The sequence below is a fragment of the Bufo gargarizans genome, unplaced genomic scaffold (genome assembly GCF_014858855.1).
Source record: "Bufo gargarizans isolate SCDJY-AF-19 unplaced genomic scaffold, ASM1485885v1 original_scaffold_941_pilon, whole genome shotgun sequence".
NCBI classification, from domain to species: Eukaryota; Metazoa; Chordata; class Amphibia; order Anura; family Bufonidae; genus Bufo; species Bufo gargarizans.
In genome coordinates this window covers 2,940-21,576 of record NW_025334766.1, presented here as the reverse complement: position 1 = coordinate 21,576, position 18,637 = coordinate 2,940, and the positions used below count along the sequence as shown (strand labels likewise).

Genomic DNA, 18,637 nt, shown 5'->3' with positions numbered 1-18,637 from the left:
GTTATACAGGAAGGTGCGATACATACAACATATTACACACATACATTACCTACATATATGTACATACAGGGCTAGTGTGTAATATGTGTGTAATATACCGTTATACAGGAAGGTGCGATACATACAACATATAACACACATACATTACCTACATATATACATACAGGGCTAGTGTGTAATATGTGTGTAATATACCGTTATACAGGAAGGTGCGATACATACAACATATTACACACATACATTACCTACATATATGTACATACAGGGCTAGTGTGTAATATGTGTGTAATATACCGTTATACAGGAAGGTGCGATACATACAACATATTACACACATACATTACCTACATATATGTACATACAGGGCTAGTGTGTAATATGTGTGTAATATACCGTTATACAGGAAGGTGCGATACATACAACATATAACACACATACATTACCTACATATATACATACAGGGCTAGTGTAATATGTGTGTAATATACCGTTATACAGGAAGGTGCGATACATACAACATATAACACACATACATTACCTACATATATGTACATACAGGGCTAGTGTGTAATATGTGTGTAATATACCGTTATACAGGAAGGTGCGATACATACAACATATTACACACATACATTACCTACATATATACATACAGGGCTAGTGTGTAATATGTGTGTAATATACCGTTATACAGGAAGGTGCGATACATACAACATATAACACACATACATTACCTACATATATACATACAGGGCTAGTGTGTAATATGTGTGTAATATACCGTTATACAGGAAGGTGCGATACATACAACATATTACACACATACATTACCTACATATATACATACAGAGCTAGTGTGTAATATGTGTGTAATATACCGTTATACAGGAAGGTGCGATACATATAACACACATACATTACCTACATATATGTACATACAGGACTAGTGTGTAATATGTGTGTAATGTACCGTTATACAGGAAGGTGCGATACATATAACACACATACATTACCTACATATATGTACATACAGGGCTAGTGTGTAATATGTGTGTAATATACTGTTATACAGGAAGGTGCGATACATACAACATATAACACACATACATTACCTACATATATGTACATACAGGGCTAGTGTGTAATATGTGTGTAATGTACCGTTATACAGGAAGGTGCGATACATACAACATATAACACACATACATTACCTACATATATGTACATACAGGGCTAGTGTGTAATATGTGTGTAATATACCGTTATACAGGAAGGTGCGATACATACAACATATAACACACATACATTACCTACATATATGTACATACAGGGCTAGTGTGTAATATGTGTGTAATATACCGTTATACAGGAAGGTGCGATACATACAACATATTACACACATACATTACCTACATATATACATACAGGGCTAGTGTGTAATATGTGTGTAATGTACCGTTATACAGGAAGGTGCGATACATATAACACACATACATTACCTACATATATACATACAGGGCTAGTGTGTAATATGTGTGTAATGTACCGTTATACAGGAAGGTGCGATACATACAACATATAACACACATACATTACCTACATATATGTACATACAGGGCTAGTGTGTAATATGTGTGTAATGTACCGTTATACAGGAAGGTGCGATACATATAACACACATACATTACCTACATATATGTACATACAGGGCTAGTGTGTAATATGTGTGTAATATACCGTTATACAGGAAGGTGCAATACATACAACATATAACACACATACATTACCTACATATATGTACATACAGGGCTAGTGTGTAATATGTGTGTAATATACCGTTATACAGGAAGGTGCGATACATACAACATATAACACACATACATTACCTACATATATGTACATACAGGGCTAGTGTGTAATATGTGTGTAATATACAGTTATACAGGAAGGTGCGATACATACAACATATAACACACATACATTACCTACATATATGTACATACAGAGCTAGTGTGTAATATGTGTGTAATATACCGTTATACAGGAAGGTGCGATACATACAACATATAACACACATACATTACCTACATATATGTACATACAGGGCTAGTGTGTAATATGTGTAATATACCGTTATACAGGAAGGTGCGATACATACAACAGATAACACACATACATTACCTACATATATGTACATACAGGGCTAGTGTGTAATATGTGTGTAATATACCGTTGTACAGGAAGGTGCGATACATACAACATATTACACACATACATTACCTACATATATGTACATACAGGGCTAGTGTGTAATATGTGTGTAATATACCGTTATACAGGAAGGTGCGATACATACAACATATTACACACATACATTACCTACATATATGTACATACAGGGCTAGTGTGTAATATGTGTGTAATGTACTGTTATACAGGAAGGTGCGATACATACAACATATTACACACATACATTACCTACATATATGTACATACAGGGCTAGTGTGTAATATGTGTGTAATATACCGTTATACAGGAAGGTGCGATACATTCAACATATTACACACATACATTACCTACATATATGTACATACAGGGCTAGTGTGTAATATGTGTGTAATATACCGTTATACAGGAAGGTGCGATACATACAACATATAACACACATACATTACCTACATATATGTACATACAGGGCTAGTGTGTAATATGTGTGTAATATACCGTTATACAGGAAGGTGCGATACATACAACATATAACACACATACATTACCTACATATATGTACATACAGGGCTAGTGTGTAATATGTGTGTAATATACCGTTATACAGGAAGGTGCGATACATACAACATATAACACACATACATTACCTACATATATGTACATACAGGGCTAGTGTGTAATATGTGTGTAATGTACTGTTATACAGGAAGGTGCGATACATACAACATATTACACACATACATTACCTACATATATGTACATACAGGGCTAGTGTGTAATATGTGTGTAATATACCGTTATACAGGAAGGTGCGATACATACAACAGATAACACACATACATTACCTACATATATGTACATACAGGGCTAGTGTGTAATATGTGTGTAATGTACCGTTATACAGGAAGGTGCGATACATACAACATATAACACACATACATTACCTACATATATGTACATACAGGGCTAGTGTGTAATATGTGTGTAATATACCGTTATACAGGAAGGTGCGATACATTCAACATATTACACACATACATTACCTACATATATGTACATACAGGGCTAGTGTGTAATATGTGTGTAATATACCGTTATACAGGAAGGTGCGATACATACAACATATAACACACATACATTACCTACATATATGTACATACAGGGCTAGTGTGTAATATGTGTGTAATATACCGTTATACAGGAAGGTGCGATACATACAACATATAACACACATACATTACCTACATATATGTACATACAGGGCTAGTGTGTAATATGTGTGTAATGTACCGTTATACAGGAAGGTGCGATACATACAACATATTACACACATACATTACCTACATATATGTACATACAGGGCTAGTGTGTAATATGTGTGTAATGTACCGTTATACAGGAAGGTGCGATACATACAACATATTACACACATACATTGCCTACATATATGTACATACAGGGCTAGTGTGTAATATGTGTGTAATATACCGTTATACAGGAAGGTGCGATACATACAACATATTACACACATACAGTACAGACCAAAAGTTTGGACGCACTTTCTTCTCATTCAGAGAGTTTTCTTTATTTCCATGACTATGACAATTGTAGATTCGCACTGAAGGCATCAAAACTATGAATTATCACATGTGGAATTATATACATAACAAAAAGTGTGAAACAACTGAAAATATGTCATATTCTAGGTTCTTCACAGTAGCCGCCTTTTGCTTTGATTACTGCTTTGCACACTCTTGGCATTCTCTTGATGAGCTTCAAGAGGTCGTCACCTGAAATGGTCGTCCAACAGTCTTGAAGGAGTTCCCAGAGATGCTTAGCACTTGTTGGCCCTTTTGCTATCACTCTGCGTCCAGCTCACCCCAAACCATCTCGATTGGGTTCAGGTCCGGTGACTGTGGAGGCCAGGTCATCTGGCGCAGCACCCCATCACTCTCCTTCATGGTCAAATAGCCCTTACACAGCCTGGAGGTGTTTGGGGTCATTGTCCTGTTGAAAAATAAATGATGGTCCAACTAAACGCAAACCGGATGGAATAGCATGCCGCTGCAAGATGCTGTGGTAGCCATGCTGGTTCAGTATGCCTTCAATTCTGAATAAATCCCCAACAGTGTCACCAGCAAAGCCCCCCCACACATCACACCTCCTCCTCCATGCTTCACGGTGGGAACCAGGCATGTAGAGTGTAACGGACCGTTTCAGCAGACAAGGGGTTAAAATCCATTTAGGCGATATGCCCCTTTCTGAGAGACAGGCACAGCTACTGCAGAACACCAAACTCCCGAACTGGATACAAAATAGCACTTCAAACTGGAACCTCGCGAATAGCTGCCAGCAGACGAACAGGAAAAGCATACAATCGGCTTACACTCCTGGCAATCAGTCTCTAACAGCATACAGGGAATCCCCAACAGTGTCACCAGCAAAGCCCCCCCACACCATCACACCTCCTCCTCCATGCTTCACGGTGGGAACCAGGCATGTAGAGTCCATCCGTTCACCTTTTCTGCGTCGCACAATGACGCGGTGGTTGGAACCAAAGATCTCAAATTTGGACTAATCAGACCAAAGCACAGATTTCCACTGGTCTAATGTCCATTCCTTGTGTTCTTTAGTCCAAACAAGTCTCTTCTGCTTGTTGCCTGTCCTTAGCAGTGGTTTCCTAGCAGATATCCTACCATGAAGGCCTGATTCACACAGTCTCCTCCTAACAGTTGTTCTAGAGATGTGTCTGCTGCTAGAACTCTGGGTGGCATTGACCTGGTCTCTAATCTGAGCTGCTGTTAACCTGCGATTTCTGAGGCCGGTGACTCGGATGGACTTCTCCTCCGCAGCAGAGGTGACTCTTGGTCTTCCTTTCCTGGGGCGGTCCGCATGTGAGACAGTTTCTTTGTAGCGCTTGATGGTTTTTGTGACTGCACTTGGGGACACTTTCAAAGTTTTCCCAATTTTTCGGACTGACTGACCTTCATTTCTTAAAGTAATGGTGGCCGCTCGTTTTTCTTTACTTAGACTTTATATTATGGCAAGAAAAAAGCAGCTAACAGTCTATTCAGTAGGACTATCAGCTGTGGATCCACCTGACTTCACCACAACGCAACTGATGGTCCCAACCCCATTTATAAGGCAAGAAATCCCACTTATTACACCTGACAGGGCACACCTGTGAAGGGAAGACCATTTCAGGGGACTACCTCTTGGAGCTCATCAAGAGAATGCCAAGAGTGTGCAAAGCAGTAATCAAAGCAAAAGGCGGCTACTGTGAAGAACCTAGAATATGACAGATTTTCAGTTGTTTCACACTTGTTTGTTATGTATATAATTCCACATGTGATAATTCATAGTTTTGATGCCTTCAGTGCGAATCTACAATTGTCATAGTCATAAAAATAAAGAAAACTCTCTGAATGAGAAGCTGTGTCCAAACTTTTGGTCTGTACTGTATGTGTGTAATATGTTGTATGTATCGCACCTTCCTGTATAACGGTATATTACACACATATTACACACTAGCCCTGTATGTACATATATGTAGGTAATGTATGTGTGTAATATGTTGTATGTATCGCACCTTCCTGTATAACGGTATATTACACACATATTACACACTAGCCCTGTATGTATATATGTAGGTAATGTATGTGTGTTATATGTTGTATGTATCGCACCTTCCTGTATAACGGTACATTACACACATATTACACACTAGCCCTGTATGTACATATATGTAGGTAATGTATGTGTGTAATATGTTGTATGTATCGCACCTTCCTGTATAACGGTATATTACACACATATTACACACTAGCCCTGTATGTATATATGTAGGTAATGTATGTGTGTAATATGTTGTATGTATCGCACCTTCCTGTATAACGGTATATTACACACATATTACACACTAGCCCTGTATGAACATATATGTAGGTAATGTATGTGTGTAATATGTTGTATGTATCGCACCTTCCTGTATAACGGTACATTACACACATATTACACACTAGCCCTGTATGTACATATATGTAGGTAATGTATGTGTGTAATATGTTGTATGTATCGCACCTTCCTGTATAACGGTATATTACACACATATTACACACTAGCCCTGTATGTACATATATGTAGGTAATGTATGTGTGTTATCTGTTGTATGTATCGCACCTTCCTGTATAACGGTATATTACACACATATTACACACTAGCCCTGTATGTACATATATGTAGGTAATGTATGTGTGTTATATGTTGTATGTATCGCACCTTCCTGTATAACGGTACATTACACACATATTACACACTAGCCCTGTATGTACATATATGTAGGTACTGTATGTGTGTTATATGTTGTATGTATCGCACCTTCCTGTATAACGGTATATTACACACATATTACACACTAGCCCTGTATGTACATATATGTAGGTAATGTATGTGTGTAATATGTTGTATGTATCGCACCTTCCTGTATAACGGTACATTACACACATATTACACACTAGCCCTGTATGTACATATATGTAGGTAATGTATGTGTGTTATATGTTGTATGTATCGCACCTTCCTGTATAACGGTATATTACACACATATTACACACTAGCCCTGTATGTACATATATGTAGGTAATGTATGTGTGTTGTATGTATCGCACCTTCCTGTATAACGGTATATTACACACATATTACACACTAGCCCTGTATGTACATATATGTAGGTAATGTATGTGTGTTATATGTTGTATGTATCGCACCTTCCTGTATAACGGTATATTACACACATATTACACACTAGCCCTGTATGTACATATATGTAGGTAATGTATGTGTGTATATGTTGTATGTATCGCACCTTCCTGTATAACGGTATATTACACACATATTACACACTAGCCCTGTATGTACATATATATAGGTAATGTATGTGTGTTATATGTTGTATGTATCGCACCTTCCTGTATAACGGTATATTACACACATATTACACACTAGCCCTGTATGTATATATATATAGGTAATGTATGTGTGTTATATGTTGTATGTATCGCACCTTCCTGTATAACGGTACATTACACACATATTACACACTAGCCCTGTATGTATATATATATATAGGTAATGTATGTGTGTTATATGTTGTATGTATCGCACCTTCCTGTATAATGGTATATTACACACATATTACACACTAGCCCTGTATGTACATATATGTAGGTAATGTATGTGTGTTATATGTTGTATGTATCGCACCTTCCTGTATAACGGTACATTACACACATATTACACACTAGCCCTGTATGTATATATATATAGGTAATGTATGTGTGTTATATGTTGTATGTATCGCACCTTCCTGTATAATGGTATATTACACACATATTACACACTAGCCCTGTGTGTATATATATAGGTAATGTATGTGTGTTATATGTTGTATGTATCGCACCTTCCTGTATAACGGTATATTACACACATATTACACACTAGCCCTGTATGTACATATATGTAGGTAATGTATGTGTGTAATATGTTGTATGTATCGCACCTTCCTGTATAACGGTATATTACACACATATTACACACTAGCCCTGTATGTACATATATGTAGGTAATGTATGTGTGTTGTATGTATCGCACCTTCCTGTATAACGGTATATTACACACACATTACACACTAGCCCTGTATGTACATATATGTAGGTAATGTATGTGTGTTATCTGTTGTATGTATCGCACCTTCCTGTATAACGGTATATTACACACATATTACACACTAGCCCTGTATGTATGTATATATGTAGGTAATGTATGTGTGTTATATGTTGTATGTATCGCACCTTCCTGTATAACGGTACATTACACACATATTACACACTAGCCCTGTATGTACATATATGTAGGTAATGTATGTGTGTAATATGTTGTATGTATCGCACCTTCCTGTATAACGGTATATTACACACATATTACACACTAGCCCTGTATGTATATATGTAGGTAATGTATGTGTGTAATATGTTGTATGTATCGCACCTTCCTGTATAACGGTATATTACACACATATTACACACTAGCCCTGTATGTATATATGTAGGTAATGTATGTGTGTAATATGTTGTATGTATCGCACCTTCCTGTATAACGGTATATTACACACATATTACACACTAGCCCTGTATGTATATATGTAGGTAATGTATGTGTGTTATATGTTGTATGTATCGCACCTTCCTGTATAACGGTATATTACACACATATTACACACTAGCCCTGTATGTACATATATGTAGGTAATGTATGTGTGTTATATGTTGTATGTATCGCACCTTCCTGTATAACGGTATATTACACACATATTACACACTAGCCCTGTATGTATATATGTAGGTAATGTATGTGTGTTATATGTTGTATGTATCGCACCTTCCTGTATAACGGTATATTACACACATATTACACACTAGCCCTGTATGTACATATGTAGGTAATGTATGTGTGTTATCTGTTGTATGTATCGCACCTTCCTGTATAACGGTATATTACACACATATTACACACTAGCCCTGTATGTACATATATGTAGGTAATGTATGTGTGTTATATGTTGTATGTATCGCACCTTCCTGTATAACGGTACATTACACACATATTACACACTAGCCCTGTATGTACATATATGTAGGTAATGTATGTGTGTATATGTTGTATGTATCGCACCTTCCTGTATAACGGTATATTACACACATATTACACACTAGCCCTGTATGTAATATATGTAGGTAATGTATGTGTGTTATATGTTGTATGTATCGCACCTTCCTGTATAACAGTATATTACACACATATTACACACTAGCCCTGTATGTACATATATGTAGGTAATGTATGTGTGTAATATGTTGTATGTATCGCACCTTCCTGTATAACGGTATATTACACACATATTACACACTAGCCCTGTATGTATATATGTAGGTAATGTATGTGTGTTATATGTTGTATGTATCGCACCTTCCTGTATAACAGTATATTACACACATATTACACACTAGCCCTGTATGTACATATATGTAGGTAATGTATGTGTGTTATATGTTGTATGTATCGCACCTTCCTGTATAACGGTACATTACACACATATTACACACTAGCCCTGTATGTATATATGTAGGTAATGTATGTGTGTAATATGTTGTATGTATCGCACCTTCCTGTATAACGGTATATTACACACATATTACACACTAGCCCTGTATGTACATATATGTAGGTAATGTATGTGTGTTATATGTGTATGTATCGCACCTTCCTGTATAACGGTATATTACACACATATTACACACTAGCCCTGTATGTACATATATGTAGGTAATGTATGTGTGTTATATGTTGTATGTATCGCACCTTCCTGTATAACGGTATATTACACACATATTACACACTAGCCCTGTATGTACATATATGTAGGTAATGTATGTGTGTAATATGTTGTATGTATCGCACCTTCCTGTATAACGGTATATTACACACATATTACACACTAGCCCTGTATGTAATATATGTAGGTAATGTATGTGTGTTATATGTTGTATGTATCGCACCTTCCTGTATAACGGTATATTACACACATATTACACACTAGCCCTGTATGTACATATATGTAGGTAATGTATGTGTGTTATATGTTGTATGTATCGCACCTTCCTGTATAACGGTACATTACACACATATTACACACTAGCCCTGTATGTACATATATGTAGGTAATGTATGTGTGTTATATGTTGTATGTATCGCACCTTCCTGTATAACGGTATATTACACACATATTACACACTAGCCCTGTATGTACATATATGTAGGTAATGTATGTGTGTATATGTTGTATGTATCGCACCTTCCTGTATAACGGTATATTACACACATATTACACACTAGCTCTGTATGTACATATATGTAGGTAATGTATGTGTGTTATATGTTATATGTATCGCACCTTCCTGTATAACGGTACATTACACACATATTACACACTAGCCCTGTATGTACATATATGTAGGTAATGTATGTGTGTTATCTGTTGTATGTATCGCACCTTCCTGTATAACAGTACATTACACACATATTACACACTAGCCCTGTATGTATATATGTAGGTAATGTATGTGTGTTATCTGTTGTATGTATCGCACCTTCCTGTATAACAGTACATTACACACATATTACACACTAGCCCTGTATGTACATATGTAGGTAATGTATGTGTGTTATATGTTGTATGTATCGCACCTTCCTGTATAACGGTATATTACACACATATTACACACTAGCCCTGTATGTACATATATGTAGGTAATGTATATGTGTTATATGTTGTATATATCGCACCTTCCTGTATAACGGTATATTACACACATATTACACACTAGCCCTGTATGTATATATGTAGGTAATGTATGTGTGTTATATGTTATATGTATCGCACCTTCCTGTATAACGGTACATTACACACATATTACACACTAGCCCTGTATGTACATATATGTAGGTAATGTATGTGTTTTATATGTTGTATGTATCGCACCTTCCTGTATAACGGTATATTACACACATATTACACACTAGCCCTGTATGTATATATGTAGGTAATGTATGTGTGTTATATGTTGTATGTATCGCACCTTCCTGTATAACGGTATATTACACACATATTACACACTAGCCCTGTATGTACATATATGTAGGTAATGTATGTGTGTTATATGTTGTATGTATCGCACCTTCCTGTATAACGGTATATTACACACATATTACACACTAGCCCTGTATGTACATATATGTAGGTAATGTATGTGTGTTATATGTTGTATGTATCGCACCTTCCTGTATAACGGTACATTACACACATATTACACACTAGCCCTGTATGTACATATATGTAGGTAATGTATGTGTGTTATATGTTGTATGTATCGCACCTTCCTGTATAACGGTATATTACACACATATTACACACTAGCCCTGTATGTAATATATGTAGGTAATGTATGTGTGTTATATGTTGTATGTATCGCACCTTCCTGTATAACGGTATATTACACACATATTACACACTAGCCCTGTATGTACATATATGTAGGTAATGTATGTGTGTTATATGTTGTATGTATCGCACCTTCCTGTATAACGGTATATTACACACATATTACACACTAGCCCTGTATGTACATATATGTAGGTAATGTATGTGTGTTATATGTTGTATGTATCGCACCTTCCTGTATAACGGTATATTACACACATATTACACACTAGCCCTGTATGTACATATATGTAGGTAATGTATGTGTGTAATATGTTGTATGTATCGCACCTTCCTGTATAACGGTATATTACACACATATTACACACTAGCCCTGTATGTACATATATGTAGGTAATGTATGTGTGTTATATGTTGTATGTATCGCACCTTCCTGTATAACGGTATATTACACACATATTACACACTAGCCCTGTATGTACATATATGTAGGTAATGTATGTGTGTAATATGTTGTATGTATCGCACCTTCCTGTATAACGGTATATTACACACATATTACACACTAGCCCTGTATGTACATATATGTAGGTAATGTATGTGTGTAATATGTTGTATGTATCGCACCTTCCTGTATAACGGTATATTACACACATATTACACACTAGCCCTGTATGTACATATATGTAGGTAATGTATGTGTGTAATATGTTGTATGTATCGCACCTTCCTGTATAACGGTATATTACACACATATTACACACTAGCCCTGTATGTACATATATGTAGGTAATGTATGTGTGTTATATGTTGTATGTATCGCACCTTCCTGTATAACGGTATATTACACACATATTACACACTAGCCCTGTATGTACATATATGTAGGTAATGTATGTGTGTATATGTTGTATGTATCGCACCTTCCTGTATAACGGTATATTACACACATATTACACACTAGCCCTGTATGTACATATATGTAGGTAATGTATGTGTGTATATGTTGTATGTATCGCACCTTCCTGTATAACGGTATATTACACACATATTACACACTAGCCCTGTATGTACATATATGTAGGTAATGTATGTGTGTAATATGTTGTATGTATCGCACCTTCCTGTATAACGGTATATTACACACATATTACACACTAGCCCTGTATGTACATATATGTAGGTAATGTATGTGTGTTATATGTTGTATGTATCGCACCTTCCTGTATAACGGTATATTACACACATATTACACACTAGCCCTGTATGTACATATATGTAGGTAATGTATGTGTGTATTGTTATGTATCGCACCTTCCTGTATAACGGTATATTACACACATATTACACACTAGCCCTGTATGTACATATATGTAGGTAATGTATGTGTGTATATGTTGTATGTATCGCACCTTCCTGTATAACGGTATATTACACACATATTACACACTAGCCCTGTATGTACATATATGTAGGTAATGTATGTGTGTTATATGTTGTATGTATCGCACCTTCCTGTATAACGGTATATTACACACATATTACACACTAGCCCTGTATGTACATATATGTAGGTAATGTATGTGTGTTATATGTTGTATGTATCGCACCTTCCTGTATAACGGTATATTACACACATATTACACACTAGCCCTGTATGTACATATATGTAGGTAATGTATGTGTGTTAATATGTTGTATGTATCGCACCTTCCTGTATAACGGTATATTACACACATATTACACACTAGCCCTGTATGTACATATATGTAGGTAATGTATGTGTTATGTTGTATGTATCGCACCTTCCTGTATAACGGTATATTACACACATATTACACACTAGCCCTGTATGTACATATATGTAGGTAATGTATGTGTGTAATATGTTGTATGTATCGCACCTTCCTGTATAACGGTATATTACACACATATTACACACTAGCCCTGTATGTACATATATGTAGGTAATGTATGTGTGTTATATGTTGTATGTATCGCACCTTCCTGTATAACGGTATATTACACACATATTACACACTAGCCCTGTATGTACATATATGTAGGTAATGTATGTGTGTTATATGTTGTATGTATCGCACCTTCCTGTATAACGGTATATTACACACATATTACACACTAGCCCTGTATGTACATATATGTAGGTAATGTATGTGTGTATATGTTGTATGTATCGCACCTTCCTGTATAACGGTATATTACACACATATTACACACTAGCCCTGTATGTACATATATGTAGGTAATGTATGTGTGTTGTATGTATCGCACCTTCCTGTATAACGGTATATTACACACATATTACACACTAGCCCTGTATGTACATATATGTAGGTAATGTATGTGTGTTATATGTTGTATGTATCGCACCTTCCTGTATAACGGTATATTACACACATATTACACACTAGCCCTGTATGTACATATATGTAGGTAATGTATGTGTGTTATATGTTGTATGTATCGCACCTTCCTGTATAACGGTATATTACACACATATTACACACTAGCCCTGTATGTATATATGTAGGTAAGGTATGTGTGTAATATGTTGTATGTATCGCACCTTCCTGTATAACGGTATATTACACACATATTACACACTAGCCCTGTATGTACATATATGTAGGTAATGTATGTGTGTTGTATGTATCGCACCTTCCTGTATAACGGTATATTACACACATATTACACACTAGCCCTGTATGTATATATGTAGGTAAGGTATGTGTGTAATATGTTGAATGTATCGCACCTTCCTGTATAACGGTATATTACACACATATTACACACTAGCCCTGTATGTACATATATGTAGGTAATGTATGTGTGTAATATGTTGTATGTATCGCACCTTCCTGTATAACGGTACATTACACACATATTACACACTAGCCCTGTATGTACATATATGTAGGTAATGTATGTGTGTTATATGTTGTATGTATCGCACCTTCCTGTATAACGGTATATTACACACATATTACACACTAGCCCTGTATGTACATATATGTAGGTAATGTATGTGTGTTGTATGTATCGCACCTTCCTGTATAACGGTATATTACACACATATTACACACTAGCCCTGTATGTACATATATGTAGGTAATGTATGTGTGTTATATGTTGTATGTATCGCACCTTCCTGTATAACGGTATATTACACACATATTACACACTAGCCCTGTATGTACATATATGTAGGTAATGTATGTGTGTTGTATGTATCGCACCTTCCTGTATAACGGTACATTACACACATATTACACACTAGCCCTGTATGTACATATATGTAGGTAATGTATGTGTGTCATATGTTGTATGTATCGCACCTTCCTGTATAACGGTATATTACACACATATTACACACTAGCCCTGTATGTACATATATGTAGGTAATGTATGTGTGTTATATGTTGTATGTATCGCACCTTCCTGTATAACGGTATATTACACACATATTACACACTAGCCCTGTATGTACATATATGTAGGTAATGTATGTGTGTTGTATGTATCACACCTTCCTGTATAACAGTATATTACACACATATTACTCACTAGCCCTGTATGTATATATGTAGGTAATGTATGTGTGTAATATGTTGTATGTATCGCACCTTCCTGTATAACGGTATATTACACACATATTACACACTAGCCCTGTATGTACATATATGTAGGTAATGTATGTGTGTTGTATGTATCACACCTTCCTGTATAACAGTATATTACACACATATTACTCACTAGCCCTGTATGTATATATGTAGGTAAGGTATGTGTGTAATATGTTGTATGTATCGCACCTTCCTGTATAACGGTATATTACACACATATTACACACTAGCCCTGTATGTATGTATATATGTAGGTAAGGTATGTGTGTAATATGTTGTATGTATCGCACCTTCCTGTATAACGGTACATTACACACATATTACACACTAGCCCTGTATGTACATATATGTAGGTAATGTATGTGTGTTATCTGTTGTATGTATCGCACCTTCCTGTATAACGGTATATTACACACATATTACACACTAGCCCTGTATGTACATATATGTAGGTAATGTATGTGTGTTATATGTTGTATGTATCGCACCTTCCTGTATAACGGTATATTACACACATATTACACACTAGCCCTGTATGTACATATATGTAGGTAATGTATGTGTGTTATATGTTGTATGTATCGCACCTTCCTGTATAACGGTATATTACACACATATTACACACTAGCCCTGTATGTACATATATGTAGGTAATGTATGTGTGTAATATGTTGTATGTATCGCACCTTCCTGTATAACGGTATATTACACACATATTACACACTAGCCCTGTATGTACATATATGTAGGTAATGTATGTGTGTTATATGTTGTATGTATCGCACCTTCCTGTATAACGGTATATTACACACATATTACACACTAGCCCTGTATGTACATATATGTAGGTAATGTATGTGTGTTATATGTTATATGTATCGCACCTTCCTGTATAACGGTATATTACACACATATTACACACTAGCCCTGTATGTACATATATGTAGGTAATGTATGTGTGTTATCTGTTGTATGTATCGCACCTTCCTGTATAACGGTATATTACACACATATTACACACTAGCCCTGTATGTACATATATGTAGGTAATGTATGTGTGTTATATGTTGTATGTATCGCACCTTCCTGTATAACGGTACATTACACACATATTACACACTAGCCCTGTATGTACATATATGTAGGTAATGTATGTGTGTTATATGTTGTATGTATCGCACCTTCCTGTATAACGGTATATTACACACATATTACACACTAGCCCTGTATGTACATATATGTAGGTAATGTATGTGTGTTATATGTTGTATGTATCGCACCTTCCTGTATAACGGTACATTACACACATATTACACACTAGCCCTGTATGTACATATATGTAGGTAATGTATGTGTGTTATATGTTGTATGTATCGCACCTTCCTGTATAACAGTATATTACACACATATTACACACTAGCCCTGTATGTACATATATGTAGGTAATGTATGTGTGTTATATGTTGTATGTATCGCACCTGGTATTACCCGCATCTACAGGATGAATGCCACTTAGTGGAGTGAGAGGACCTCATCCCCAGCAGTAAATGGCGGTAATATTCACAGGTCACATGTCTGCGCCAAAAACCCTGACGCGCACTTACCTTGTACCAGAGTGACAGGTCTTCTCATCAACCCCAGCACAGCCTGGGGGCCACAGCTAAATCAGGCTGGATATATCCTCTGTATCCTGGGGGCCACAGCCAGATAGGGCTGTATATAGCCTCTGTATCCCGGGGCCACAGCCAGAGAGGGCTGTATATAGCCTCTGTATGCTGGGGGCCACAGCCAGATTAGGCTGGATATATCTACCCTTTGTATCCTGGGGGCCACAGCCAGATCAGGCTGGATATATCCTCTGTATCCTGGGGGCCACAGCTAAATCAGGCTGGATATATCCTCTGTATCCTGGGGGCCACAGCCAGAAAGGGCTGTATATAGCCTCTGTATCCTGGGGGCCACAGCCAGATAGGGCTGTATATATCTACCCTCTGTATCCTGGGGGCCACAGCCAGATAGGACTGTATATATCTACCCTCTGTATCCTGGGGGCCACAGCCAGATAGGACTGTATATATCTACCCTCTGTATCCTGGGGGCCACAGCCAGATAGGACAGTATATATATATATTCTCTGAATACAGGGCTCTACTAATGGCTGCCACCAGAGAAAAGAAGCTCCAGACCCCACAGCAGTGACTACTGACCAGGACCTGCTCTGTATCTGTGCACTGCAAGAGCTGCAGGACCTGGGATGACGTCACCATCATGTGACTGGCAGGAGGCAGAGCTCAGGTTTAGAAAAGGGATGGTCAAAGAGCTGTAATATCATCACGTGATCAGTACAAGAGGGGCGGAGCTTAGTATTGGAGAAGATGAGGAGGTAAAGGACCTTTGATGTCACTATCGTGTGATCAGTACAGGAGGGGCGGAGCTTAGCAATGGAGAAGATGAGGAGGTAAAGGACCTTTGTTGATGTCACTATCATGTGATCAGTACAGGAGGGGCGAAGCTCAGGATTGGAGAAGATGAGAGGAGGTAAAGGACCTTTGATGATGTCACTATCATGTGATCAGTACAGGAGGGGCGGGGCTCAGGATTGGAGAAGATGAGAGGAGGTAAAGGACCTTTGATGATGTCACTATCATGTGATCAGTACAGGAGGGGCGGGGCTCAGGATTGGAGAAGATGAGAGGAGGTAAAGGACCTTTGATGATGTCACTATCGTGTGATCAGTACAGGAGGGGCGGGGCTCAGGATTGGAGAAGATGAGAGGAGGTAAAGGACCTTTGATGATGTCACTATCATGTGATCAGTACAGGAGGGGCGGGGCTCAGCGTCAGAAGAGGGAAGTAGTGGTCAAGCACCTGCCTTGCTGATAGTACAGAGCTCAGCAGAATAGAAGTAAGAAGTGAAGGACCTACGATGACGTCACTATCGTGTGATCAGTACAGGAGGGGCGGGGCTCAGCGTCAGAAGAGGGAAGTAGTGGTCAAGCACCTGCCTTGCTGATAGTACAGAGCTGAGCAGAATAGAAGTAAGAAGTGAAGGACCTACGATGACGTCACGATCATGTGATCAATGCAGAAGGGGTGGGGCTCCGCAATGGAGAAGATAAGGGCTCTTTCACACTTGCGTTGTTCTGTTCCGGCATTGAGTTCCGTCGTCGGGGCTCTATGCCGGAAGAATCCTGATCAGTTTTATCCTAATGCATTCTGAATGGAGTGAAATCCGTTCAGGATGCATCAGGACGTCTACAGTTCCGAAACGGAACGTTTTTTGGCCGGAGAAAATACCGCAGCATGCTGCGCTTTTAGCTCCGGCCGTAAATCCTGAACACTTGCCGCAAGGCCGGATCCGGAATGAATGCCCATTGAAAGACATTGATCCGGATCCGGCCTTAAGCTAAACGTCGTTTCGGTGCATTACTGGATCCGACGTTTAGCTTTTTCTGAATGGTTACCATGGCTGCCGGCACGCTAAAGTCCTGGCAGCCATGGTAAAGTGTAGCGGGGAGCGGGGGAGCGGTATACTTACCGTCCGTGCGGCTCCCGGGGCGCTCCAGAGTGACGTCAGGGCGCCCCACGCGCAGCCGAGTGTAAGTGCTCACAGTGAAGATGGCTGACTCCAGTGCCTGGCAGCAGAGGATGATGAGGGCTCCACCCCCTGCTCTATCATGGTGTAAATGAGCATAGGAGACCAGTCAATGCG

At 37.8% G+C, this 18,637-nt stretch overlaps 1 long non-coding RNA gene across 1 annotated transcript in view; it reads right to left on the bottom strand.

Moving 5' to 3' along the window:
• LOC122924252 overlaps window positions 1-17,184 on the bottom strand; it is a 39,706-nt gene extending 22,522 nt beyond the window's left edge. Inside the window, exon 1 of the long non-coding RNA XR_006387382.1 lies at window positions 16,531-17,184. This is a non-coding gene — a long non-coding RNA (uncharacterized LOC122924252). The remainder of the gene's footprint in view (window positions 1-16,530) is intronic.
• Window positions 17,185-18,637: the final 1,453 nt, after the last annotated feature.